At 41.7% G+C, this 12,955-nt stretch overlaps 1 protein-coding gene across 2 annotated transcripts in view; it reads left to right on the top strand.

Moving 5' to 3' along the window:
- Positions 1-12,955, top strand: part of HECW1 (HECT, C2 and WW domain containing E3 ubiquitin protein ligase 1) — a 258,174-nt gene that overhangs the window by 166,966 nt on the left and 78,253 nt on the right. The window lies entirely within an intron of this gene.

The raw sequence follows: 12,955 nt of genomic DNA, 5'->3' as shown, positions 1-12,955 counted from the left end.
TGGCTAAATAGTTGTTGACCTAACTGTGCTTGATGCAGTTCATTACTTCTTTTCTTATTGCAAAAGGATTAATGAGCTACAAAGACGAATGATTAACGTTAAAACTTTCAGTATGTGTTGTACTTTGTGGGTGTAATTTATGAAGTTGTTTATTATTGAAGGCAGGCATGAAACAAAACTGAAAAATAAACTTGCATAGCATGAAAGGCTGCTGCTAGATTGTCGTAGTGTTCCTGCACAGAGAGGAGACATTATATAAGCAGAACAAGTATAGCATGCAAATAAAAAGAATCTATGTGCTTGAAAAGCATCAGTGGCAACATAAATTAAAGGCAACTTTGGCACATTTGCCCATCACCTTGAAGAAATACTCTCTACTCTGCTGCTTCTTGTTGGAAGGGCATAGTAGGTATTAATGAGATCTGAGAGTTCACTTGCTGCCTGCTGTTTTTAAATTACATGAGAAATGGCAACAGGCAGCAAAGAATGAGGAATCTCTTTGGAATTAAAGGAGCCTGACATAATGGGTGTGATTTACTGGCATTCTCTGTCAGACCAATATCTCCACTGCAGGAAAGAGTAAAAGTAAATAAATAGACTAAAATTGAAATGCAAATTGTAAAGAAGTTTAGGCATAATTGGGTCAAACTGTATAGACATGGAACTGCGAGTGGAGGGGGAAAAGGCCAGCAGAAATGTCACTGAATACTCCTACCTGCAGGAGGATGTTCATGACACTAGGTACGGCATCAGGTTATGCGACAGGTGAGCCTATGTTTGGGGAGGTTATATGGCAGGGGAAGGGGGGGCACCCTTGAAATTAGTCTGAGTAATACCCCTTCTAACAGGACTTAATTAAGTGGAAGGCCCTGTCATGAGGCATCCACCAAGCCGTAACTTCTGCGGCTCCAAGCACAAGATGTATCTGGCTGAGGGGTCCCAGGTCAAGCTGAGAAGCTGGAGCTGACACAGAGGATCAGGGAGCTGGCAGAGATCTTTCAGTAAAGTGCACAAGACGCAGGCCTAGAGGCGGGCAGGCATGAAGGGGAAACGTGCTCTATGTGTGTCACGCTCAGTACATGTGATTGTGGGAGCTGGCAGCAAGTGTGGGTGCCAGGAGCTGACACGCAAAGGAGGACACAGGCTATGAATCCCAGCATTCTGTATCAGCTAGAGTTAACTGCTGAGGTGGCACGCAGGCTGTCCGTATCCAAAGAGGGATGTAGCAGCTGTGCTGATAGAGGCTGAAAATAGGCTTTTTAGAAGTACTCAATACTGGTCAGAAGTCTCCTCTCAATAAAGACAAACCTCAGCCAACATAATTTGTTTTCACTTCAAGGTTCTTTTGCACTGCTGGAGGATAAAATAATGAAAGAGTAAGAATGTGGCCCTGACAAAATGTCAAGGGTACCTTCTCCTCGGGCCATGCAGGATGGCTGAGTTTGTGGGCTGACATTTCTTTTTCCATTGGAATTTGGCAGTGAGAAAAGGAGAAACAATGGAATGGCCTAATTATGGACATCAGAAAGCGAAAGAGCACAGCTGGCTTCCAGCTTCTCCGTTCAGCCCCCTGGTCTGCTTGATTGCATGCAAGCATGCTGCTTCTCCCTTTCTTTTGTTAGTGGCTAAGGAGTCTGAAACAGCTGAACTATCATTCCACATGTTCTCCTGCGTTCTCTTCCACTGATACGGAGATGTGTAACTGCATGCATTTGTGTTGCCATCTATGCACATCAGCTAGTCTGAAGTCTGTTTTGTTACTGAAAACCCACATTGGCTGGTATTGCACAGGAGACCCTGGGCCTGGTTTTCTTCAACTTTGTCCTTTTATGAAACAGAGGGAGAAGGAAGAATGCAAACTGTTGCTGAATTCTGCAGTGATTCGTGATGGTAGCCGTTCTTCTGTCCGCACTTTTCACTGATGGATGTGAATACATGAAGTGAAAAATATTGATAAAATCAGCTGTTTCGTTAAATGGATTGGTCACTAGTTGTTTTCCCAAAACAATATGTTAGGCAGTATAGAATTTCAGAAGGATGGTTCTTTCCTAAGGTTCTCTGTCACTACATGGAAATAGAAGCTAGATGCTCACTGGGGTTTTTTAATTCTTCTTTTTCAGTTGAATGACATACCTAATTTGTTTTGGCTGCTAAAGTTGTAAAAATCTAGAATAGGGAAACCAAACTATGGAAATAGCTGTGGACTGAGATTTTTATATATGTTCTTGATTACCCTTGAGCAAATTCAGAAGTGAAAGAGTAGACTTAAGTTTTGTAGGGCCTCAACACCAAAATAAAGTCCTACAGACTAAGAGATGAGTCATTTAATTAAGTTATTATATTCATTCATTCTGCTATTCCCCCTCATATACTTACCAGATTTTTCTATTTGCGTGGTAACCACCAGCATTATAGGAACAGTCTGGGAGCATGATGATACCTCTGACAATTTTTCATGTGTGTCATGTAATATTGATGATCACCTTCATTTCACATGCCATTCAAATATTGTTCAGCACAAGTTATCCTGACTTAAAGGTATTCTTCCATTGCTCTGTTTTGCAATACACTGTACAAGAGGACAAGAGGAAATAGAAATTTCCTACTAATTGAAGAGTGACATTTTGTCACTTGCTGCAGGGCTCTGCATGAGGTGAAAGAGTCCTCACACAAAGAATTTTTCACTGAGACAGGTTAAAGCTTAGGTGGTATCTTCTGGTGGCGAGGTGGCATTCTGTGATATTTCTGTAGGTTTTCATGTGCTCTTCAGCGACATCTGTACCGTTAAATGAAGTGAGATCCTGGAAACCATATGCTGCTGGACAGCTTGACTGTAAACCCCTAGGTTAAGCAGACATTGTGCTGGCAGTCTACGTGTTGTAAGAGCGTAGCTGGACGAGTTGTCGATTGTGCTGATTTGAGGTGAAATGCAAAGGAAATCTCAGAAGCAAGTGCCTGCTTTCCGTATCTTCTGTACATCTAGTAGAACTGAGAAGGGTGAATGTTGATCATGTCTCTTTTAATATTGATATTAGAAAAATAATGATACCATTCCCATATTGTTTCATATCGTGACAATGTGTCTGCTGCCATGTTCTTTGGGAAAAGCTCCTTTAAGAACATTTAATGTGTCAGCAAACAGTAAAGTGATAGGTAGTTCAGGCAAGCAGTAGAGATCATTGAGGATCATAAGCAACAAAGCAGAGTGATTTAAAAAGTAGTTCACTTACCTCCAGCTGGTTAGGAAATTCTCTCTGTGGTTTTGCAGATAAAGTACTTCAGGCCTCTGGACTTCCCCTTAGACATATTTATGCTATTTCTTAACCGTGGCAGTTTGAGCTAACTGCTGCTTCAGGTTTTGTTCATTTACTAGTGAGTGGGTAGAGACCCTCAAGGAATGGCCAGTAAGATGACTATAAAAATTGGCTGTTGCAGCCATCCAACATATTTAAAGTAGCAGGAAGTGTCATCAGTTAAATGACTCATTGAATTTCAACTCCGCTAATTCTAGCTGTGGAAGAGTAGATTGCCTTAAAGTGGGAGCCCAGTACCAGGATAAAAACGCTCTCAACTCCCTGCAGCTTTGCTGTTTGTTTCTTTGTCTCAGCCTTTTTAAATACTACTAAATTACAGCTGAGGTACCAAATAGTGTTTTGGGTGGCTGCTTTATCACTCTGAAGATAGCTGCATTTCACTGGTGAATTAATTGATGTGTATAAGCAGAGGTGTTCAGTACCTTGTTCCAAGAGCACTTAACAAATAGTAGTTAATGTGTCAGATCTGCTAAACAGAATGACAGTATTTGCACATGTGTAACTTGTACTCTCTGCGCCTCAGATAACCCGCAACCTTTCAAAAATACTGCACTTGAATAAGTTCTCACGGAACCTGTCTCTTCAGATTACCAGCAGAAAATCAGGGGCTGGAAGGCCAGAGGGGGGTGGGCTAGAGAGAAAGGGCTTGTGTGCTGCGGGCCGTCGTCAGCAATAGGAATACTGAGCTCGGATGCTTCCTGCAAGAATGCCAAGATGACACGAATGCACCTGACTGAGTGCTGGGGTTATATACGACTGCTTTTCTTATGATGCAGATTGATAACTTGGGCACTGATTCTGTGGTCACGAGTGCTGGGCTGGTACATGATGGACCGCCCAACAGTATTGGGACTGAAAGATGCCTTATCGAGGTAGCCAGATCATGCAATATGGGTTATCTTAGCTCTGTGCTTCTCTTGAGGCTTTATGTTGGCTCATATGATGGGTGCTACCTAATGTAGCACAAACATAGAGTGATGCAAGCGGGGGATGCTTGATCAAAGATGAATCTTTGCAGAACAAAGTTAAACCATTAAAGATGCTTTAATATATTCAAATCAGCAGTATGAATTTAAAGCAAGTTGTATTTTTAAATTTTGTCCTAATATTCAGAGTGCTAAATGCTGACAGTCCTACCATGGCCTCACAGAATCACTGTGTGGTTTCACCAGAAGTCCAAAATAAAAAAAAGCAACAGGAACATCACAATGATTGAACTACTTATTTATTGTTTAACTTAGATTACCTTTCTCCCCCTCCTACTGGCAAATACAAATGAATCTGCTGCAGAAACTTGGAGGCATTTACACCTAAGTGTAAATTCAATGTAAGTACAGTGAAATCCAGATCCTGAATTCAGTGTGTTTTGCCAAAGGTGTCATTGGGACTGAGTAAAGCCTTGTGGGTGGTAGATGCACTGTATACTATTTCTGTACACATGGCCAGGTAAAGTGTAAAACATAGTTTGACTGCATAGAAAAGCTGTGATTTTACAGCTGCAGGGTTTTTTAATATCTGGTGATGACTGAAGTGTGAAAGATCAAGACAACTTGAGTTTCTTCAAGAATGGGTTATGGGATGAAAAAAATGTCTAGATTTTTTTTTCCATATGTTATTCTTCTAGAAATGCATTTTAATTGCAACTTCTGTATCTACAAGACTGTCTTCTTAATTTTGTAAATTAGTACTCATGAGAGTCCTCGAATATTTTCAGTCTGTGCTGCGCTAATAAATTCGTAAGACAATGTGTGAAAGATGAAGAAAAATCCTGACTCTTTAAGCAGTGTTTGCACATGATTCATCCAGAAGTTCTTTTAAATTTCTGATTTTTTTAGGGCTGAAATTTGCCATGAATAAAAAGACATCTTGCAGAACTATCTAAGCCATCAGAGAGAATTCATGATGAGTCTATTAACTAGTGTCTCTGAATGTTTTGGAATACATGAAATAGATGGGAAGGAATTCTTTTATTCCTTTTTTCCAATACAGGGAGAGAGTGAATCTGAGGGGGAAATCTAGGAAGCCAATCTGCTGAAGGCCCTGTCTGGCTTTGAAGAGTTCAGTAGAAGGGATTAAATCAGACTTCAGAACAGCAACAGATATTTATGTGCATGCCTTTTACTGTAGGGACAAAAAACCACACGTTGTGCCATGCTGGAATAAGGCACTGCAGTTGGACCTGGCACCCTGCAGTCACTGCTGAATTCCAGGACTCTCTTGGAGTATGTGTAGGCATGTCCCAGCCTTTGGCAGCAGTGGAGCTCTGTGTTTGGCACTACTGTCTCTGCAATACTGTGTATTGTCATTGAGGAGTAAGTACTGTAGTAAGTTTAGGAAACTGAAATTCCTCACAGGTTTATCCAGTTGTTTGTATCAGTAGTGTTGTCTGGGACACCAGTGATGTGTGGAGGAGGTTTTTGAATGGGGAGCAGAATAATACAGAATGGAGAGTGGCAAGTGCATTAAGACTGTAAGTTTCACTGGAGTATTTGAAACAAAAAACCCACCAATGAAATATTCAGCTGAAAGACTAAATTGTCCATCAAATGTAATTTACAGGCTTTTAAGATTTACTTCTGCTTGTATCATCCCTGTGACATGATGGATATCACAAATAAATTTTATTTTTAATTCTATTGCTTATTCAACTCCAAATCAAGAGCCTAATTCTTCCTGTCACCAATGTATTGATTTATCTACCTTTCACCGGTTGTTACATTGACTGTTTTCAAACAACTTGACTCGCACTTAGCTTGTCTAATTGATGCTAATGGACATACCCTGTTCACTTCAACAACTTCCTTGATAGCGTTATTGAGAGCTATTCACTGTGAACTATTTATATTCAGGGATGCAAATAATATTGGTAAAAATAAAACACAGGGATTAATCATCATCATTAGCTGGCTTTCTATGAAAATGATTCTCAAGCTCTGGAGATGGATTCTGTTATTTTATAAATGGATACAGATGTATTCGGCCAGGTCAGCAGTAGCTTGTGCCTTCATTCCTGACCATGTAAGTCACGCCTTAAACCCCCACAGGGTCTGTTTACATGAAGAAAATTAGTCAGCCGTGTCTGTAAGACCATTGTTGGGTCTGGAAACAAATAGGCACTGAAAAGTAGATTACTGTCTGAAACTCGCCAGTTGGTGTTTACTACAGTGTTTTCAGGTCTTGCTTTTGAAGGTGGCAGCAGTAATGTAAAATCAGAGTTACATTTAGGTCACTGAGATGCTGTAGGAGTATGAATGCGTAAGCTGATTCTAGGTAGCTTTGATTCTGATTTGTGTCGCTGTGAGAGTGAATCTGCAGCAGGTGGCTGTGTAAAATCTGTGTAAATGAGAGGAGAATCCTAATGACTTACTGCTGATCAGAGCCACTGCTTAGCCCAGGAAGACTTAATACATTGATGTGGTTCTCTCTGTCATGTCACTTACGCTCTCCCCGCTCCCTCCCATCTCTGTATTTCTATGGAAATCATGAATTATGGTGTGTTGATTTTTGGTGCTTGAGAAAATATCAACTAAAGTTTTTCCTTTGGCTGGGGCATTTTAAGGCTGTGCCTGGTATAGTTTCTCCAGTGTCTGGTAAGATGTGCTATAATGCTGCAGCTTTTCTTTTAGTGAGGGATTAATAGGGTCTCTCCCTCCTATCCTGCTGCCACTTTTCATTGAATGTGTAGGAACAAAGCAATCATTGGATCTCCTGCCGCTCTAATAAGTTGGGACAGATACTGAGAAATGGCTAAAGAAGTGGGGGGAATAGAGAGATGCAATGGCTTTCTTTCTAGAGCAAGTGTCCTAGCCATCACAATTCCAGAGGAATGCAAGAGCACCCTAAAAAGGAATTAGTCATAGAATCCCCAGATGGTTTGGGTTAGAAGGGACCTCGAAGATCAACTATTTCCAACCCCCTGCATGGGCAGGGACACCTTCTACTAGCCCAGGTTGCTCCAAGCCCATCCAGCCTGGCCTTGAATACGTCCAGGGATGGGGTATCCACAGCTTCTCTGGGGCAACCTGTGCCAGTGTCTTGCCACCCTGACTAAAGAGTTTCTTCCTTATATCTAATCTAGATCTACCTTCTTTCAGTTTGAAGTTTAATTGAAGAAGGCCCTAGGAGAATAACACGATTACTAATGTTCTGTAAGTCAGGGTTCTTAATGATTCAATGGGTCCATGTACAATAGTATTTGTGTTTTGTTCATGAGAGCAGTTTCAAAGCATGATCTCCCCACTAAAGGCACTGCTCAGCCGTCTTAAAGCCTGTGAACTGAATTACTGTTGGCGGAAAGTAAGCCAAGAGATGTGCTTCAGGAGTGTAGCTAACACATTTCAGACAATAATGGGAGTTCAATCCAGGGCACCAGCCCGGAGTCAACTTCGTGGTAAAACCCTTGCAACATGTCTGGTTGTGGTAACCAGGTGCACAACACCAGCTGCTTTGCTCTCCAGGACGGCTCACATTGTACCACACGTCTGCCTAATGCAGACATGGCCAATGTATTCCAGGGATCAGGAAACATTGGTCTCCATAAGGTCTCCATACTGCTGCTCATGACATGCTATTTTTCCACAGTATACCAGGAATCATTTCTTTTGTTCAGCCTTTCTGTGTGCAGGTTCCTTTTAGGCATCTACCTGACAGATAACCATTTCTTGTAACAATCCTAATACATTTCTAGAGGAAAATAAAAAGGTCTTCCTCTCTGGAGCTCAGCCCTCAGAGCTTCCCTGCATGTTCTTCCAAAGCCCCTATCTTTGGAGGTTTTCCAGCCTGGGATTCTTCCAGACCAGACACAGGGGCTGCTGGTTGACCACCTCATCCTTCCGATGGTGCTCCTCACTGTGAGGGTGTCCGTGATCTCCACTCATCTACATCTAACCTATAAAGAGGAACCCTCTCATTCCTAGCTGGTAAGGCTCAGACAAGGGTCCAGCTGGCAGACTACATGGACAAGATGGGGTCCGAGACTGTTTCTAGGGCCAGGCACCCTGTGAGAAACAAGTTGTTCCTAATGGTAATTCCTTGGCAGTTTTGTTGAGGCAGTCTGCCATTTCTTCTGTGGAGTGTGCTGTGTCCTGTATCATCTCAAGTTCTGGGAGTCATTTGGTACCAAGCAATAGTTGATGTGATATGCAGGGTAATGCACTGTGACTAATGCAACCTTGTAGTTAATTACCGATTTGAGCTAATCGGAGAACAGTAACTTCTTGTTTGTTATCCATTCACCCACTGACTGCTGTAGATCATAGACAAATTTTAGGTCCAGTGGTATCTTGCAAGAGTTTTCCCTCACATTTTATATAATGCATTTTACTTGAATTTTGGTTAGGGGTCGAGTAAAAACATCAAGTTCTAGCTATCTGTTGTGGTTTAACCTCAGCTGGCAACTAAGCACCACACAGCCACTTACTCACACCCTACCACCCCAGTGGGGTGGGGGAGAGAATGGGGAAAGTAAAAGTGAGAAAACTCATGGGCTGAGATAAAGGCAGTTTGATGGGTAAAGCAGAAGCTGCACACGCAAGCAAAGCCAAACCAGGCATTCATTCACCGCTTCCATGGGCAGGCAGCGGCTCCGCCATCCCCAGGAAAGCCGGGCCGCATCGCACAGAACAGTTACTTGGGAAGACAAAACACCATCACTCTGAATGTCTCCAAACATCCTTCTTGCCCCAGCTTTATATGCTAAGCAGACATCATATGGCTCAGAATATCTCTTTGGTGAGTTGGCGTCAGCTGTCCTGGCTGTGTCCCCTCCCAGCTTCTTGTGCCCCCCAGCCTCTCGCTGGTGGGGTACTGTTGGAAACAGAACAGCCCTTGGCTCTGTGTAAGCGCTGCTCAGCAGTAAGGAAAACTTCCCTGTGTTACCGACAGTGTTTCCAGCCCAAATCCAAAACACAGGCCCACACTAGCTACTGCGAAGAAAATTAACTCTATCCCAGCCAAAACCAGCACACCATCACTTAAATTTTTTGTCAGTTGTTCTTCTCAGGTGTTGCGTTTTCTGCTGTTACCCAAATACCTGCATAATCAGTCACTAAATAAAGTCTTCTCCTTGGGTGGGGCTTTAGCCTTGAAACTATAGTGTTGTGCTAGGTGAGTTTACACCTATGTTGAAATCCGTGACACTGGAGTTTTTGTATTCAAGTGCAAAGAAAGCCTCAGACAGTCACAAACACCCATGCAACCATTGTCATGTTTGGTGGACCTCTGGCCACCTGTAAAGGCTAAAATTTTTGAATCAGAACATCAGAATTTTAAAACTACCAGAAATTATATTTTTACTTTGTTCTTCAGCTGTGAAAAAAGCCCATTTATGTAAACCTCAGTACACCCTTCTACAGCTAGTCTCAGTGTAAACCTTAGTGTCTTTAGTTTCCAGCAGGTTCCATGAAGTTCTTGACCAGTCTTGCAGTGTTTGCACTGCTGGTTGTGATTCCGGGAGCTTAAATTTTTGTGGGGAAAAAGCCCCACCAACACCTAGCTAATGAACAAGCCCACAAAATGAGCTGTGGTCCCAATGACTATGTACAGCTTAAAGACTGCTGTCTTAGATTGTGAAACAAAATGCATAGTAGCCAGTGCCAGCTGCAAAACATAAAAGAAGCTGCCTTCAAGGAGTGACTGTCAGAAAAGTCAGAAGTCTTTTAAAAGTAATATATTCAGGCTCATTGTACTCAAGATTTTGTATTTTCATTTTTCTCTGCAACCATGAACGTTATACTTGTTTTTAATGTGAAAGCTTAATTTCTGAGTTAGTTCTGTTACACTAAGAGTTGTGATAATAAGAACAAAGTCCAAATAATATAAGGCTTTCATAAAAATTGTAATAACATGAAAAAATGGCAGCAGACATTCTTAAAATGGAGCACTTTTGGTTATCAGTGGTATAGTTTGTGGGCACAGGTAAAAAGCCACATTCAATTTCCCTGGTCCTGAAGAGTCGATTTTTAACTTTGTTATGATCTTGTAGCCGCCTTTTCTCACCCCTCCTTGGGATGAATTATTAACCACAACATCACTGAGTGTGAACCCAAGGGTACTGCAGAATTTATAATTGGTGTCTTTTAAAAAAAAAAAAAAAAAAAAAAACAAACAAAAAAAGAACCACAAACAACACAACTATGAAGTTGGTGTTGTCATTTTCACAAAGTGGCTGTTGCTGTGTGACAATTAGCAAATATGAGGTAAGGCAAGGATGTAACTTATTGTAGCAGTAATATGTTACTACTGTGTTGTGTTAGTTATATTGGAGAAGACCATGAAATGCAGGGTCCTTTCTCTTCCATACAGGTAGGAATAGTAAAGGGCAAGGCTTTGAACAGTGTAAATGTGGCTGATGTTTTGTGGCTAAACTACCGGGGCTGGCACTTGTCAGAAAGGAAGGTGAAGGAAGAGAGAGAAAGTAGGATGTGAAGGTGATTTGCATCCACATCCAAAGAAGACAGTCCCATTTTTAACTATCACAAGAACCTACATGTTTTCAAAAGTGATTGGTGATTTTTAAAAATGCGTTTTTAAGTTTCTGAGTTCTTAAACCTAGGTGTTTGCTGGGATCCATTTTTCAAAGGGCCAGAGGCCCGTGCGTTCTGCAAACGAGGATTCCTTTGGGCTTTCCAGTGTGGATGGCCTGAGCCTGAGGCATCCACAGTCAGGGACTGCCTTAGAAAAGTCTTGTCTATTAAGTATTAAACTAGATGAGAGTGACAGCAGGAACAAGTGCTTGGGTAACGGAAAACTGAATTATCACTACTTTACAAGCTGTCTCCAAACCCATTTCACTGAGTTCACATTTGGTATCATACTGCAGTTTTTTCCAAAAGGCAAAACCTTAGAGCTTCTCCACTGGATGCTTCTGTCCTTAAGGGCTTAACTGTATTTCTAAGGTGCTCCTGGTTTTATGCATCAGAACTTTCTCCTAGAAGAAGCGTTTGGGAACTGTGATCATGGACCAGCAGCTGGTCTCAGAACAGTCTCATGTATCCCCAGATGCAACATGGTTGGCAGGTGATGAAATCAGAACACGATTTGATTTAACAAATTGACCAGAATGTCCTGGCTTTTGTATGTCTGAGAGGCACAGCTGTTCAAGGAAAAAAGAATGTTTCCTTTGGTAAATTCCAGCCCACCTTGCTCCATACTGTCTGCTCAGGTGCTGATAATTACTCTGGAAAATGCCAATGTGTTTCTTTTGCAAGGAAGGAACTGTCAGGCTTGGTGCTGCCTGATATTATGGAAACATATGTCCATGCAGATTCTGATTTGCCTCAGAGTTTGTACCCCGTGACAAAATATTTATAACATAGGAAGGTACAGATCATTAACCTACATTTTATTTTCCACTCATATTCCTAAGTGGAACACGTGTGTATGCATGCTGTAACCCACAGAGACATTTTCACGACATAGGTGTTAACAGCATAATAACAGAGTATTCATTAAATGGCAAATTGCTGTGTGTTACAATAACCTCATTCAATTAAAAGTTAATTCCCTTCTTCTGCTTTCCTTTTAAGTGTCATGAAGTGCACTTACCCCAGGTTTTTAGCAGGTGAAACTGAAATGGTAAACAACTTGGTTTTACAAGGCATCTTTCAATATATGTGGGGAATTAATGTTCTCCTCTTTGTTGGATTAATCTTCTTTGGTCACTTGTTGCAAAAATGCGGCAGGAAATGAGAAGAAAATAACACTTTAGTTGTTATTTGAATTGTATTTCTCTGATTATTTTCATTTTTGCAGGGCCTGATTAACCTAATATCCCACTCATTGGTTTCACTTGAAGCTGTTTGAACTAAGCATTTCTGAAAATTAGATACATGGTTCAATAGAGCAAGAAAATTAGGTCTTAACTCCAGGCCTCGATAGCCTTGATAACCCAGAGCATGGTTCTGTTGTGGAGGTTATTTTTGGCAGCGGGAAAGCTAGAAAATCCTTTTATCCATCTCAGTATTCACTTACTACAGAAGTTGTCTTCCAGGTCAATACTGACCTTTCAGTTAGGTGAACAGAAGGCTTACCGTTTTCCTACTGCGGTGCACCACAGCAGAGGTGTGGGGTTTTTGACTGCTGATGTTCTGGTAACAGCAGATCTGATTGTGACCTGCATCACCACTCCAATTCTGTACTGAATTAAGGCTGTCTAGGAGCAAGCAAGGCCAAGTTATCTAACAGATTTGCTTTTCACTGTTATTCCGAAATCGAGCTTTACTTTCCCTATGGGGAGATCCCAACCCTCCAGGTTCCCTAACGTCCCCATGCTTGGAAGCTGTACACATGGACTTCCTCAGTCCTACAGCCTAAAACATCACCCGCCTTGTTCCTCCCTCAGATTTGCCTGCTAATTGAAACATTACCTACAAGTAAAAATATATGTTCTTAAGACCAGACCAGCTGAGGTGGTCATCACCTGTTTGAAAGCATTTGGTGACAGCGTCTTTAGATGGTGCCATTCCGATCTTCCCCAGTATTGTTTGTTCTAGTAGCCTGTGCCATGGCTTACCTTCTGACTTAGCTCTTTGTGGGACCATGGTGTGAACCAGCTTAGGAGACTAATCAGAGAAACAGTATTTTCAGAGCTTTTCCTTTTTAAGTTGGAGCGAGGATGAACAAGAGAGGGAGGGATTCCAAGA

Source organism: Falco biarmicus, chromosome 4 (genome assembly GCF_023638135.1).
Source record: "Falco biarmicus isolate bFalBia1 chromosome 4, bFalBia1.pri, whole genome shotgun sequence".
Taxonomy (NCBI): domain Eukaryota; kingdom Metazoa; phylum Chordata; class Aves; order Falconiformes; family Falconidae; genus Falco; species Falco biarmicus.
Note: the sequence above shows the minus strand (reverse complement) of the source record. Positions and strands in the feature narration are given on the sequence as shown.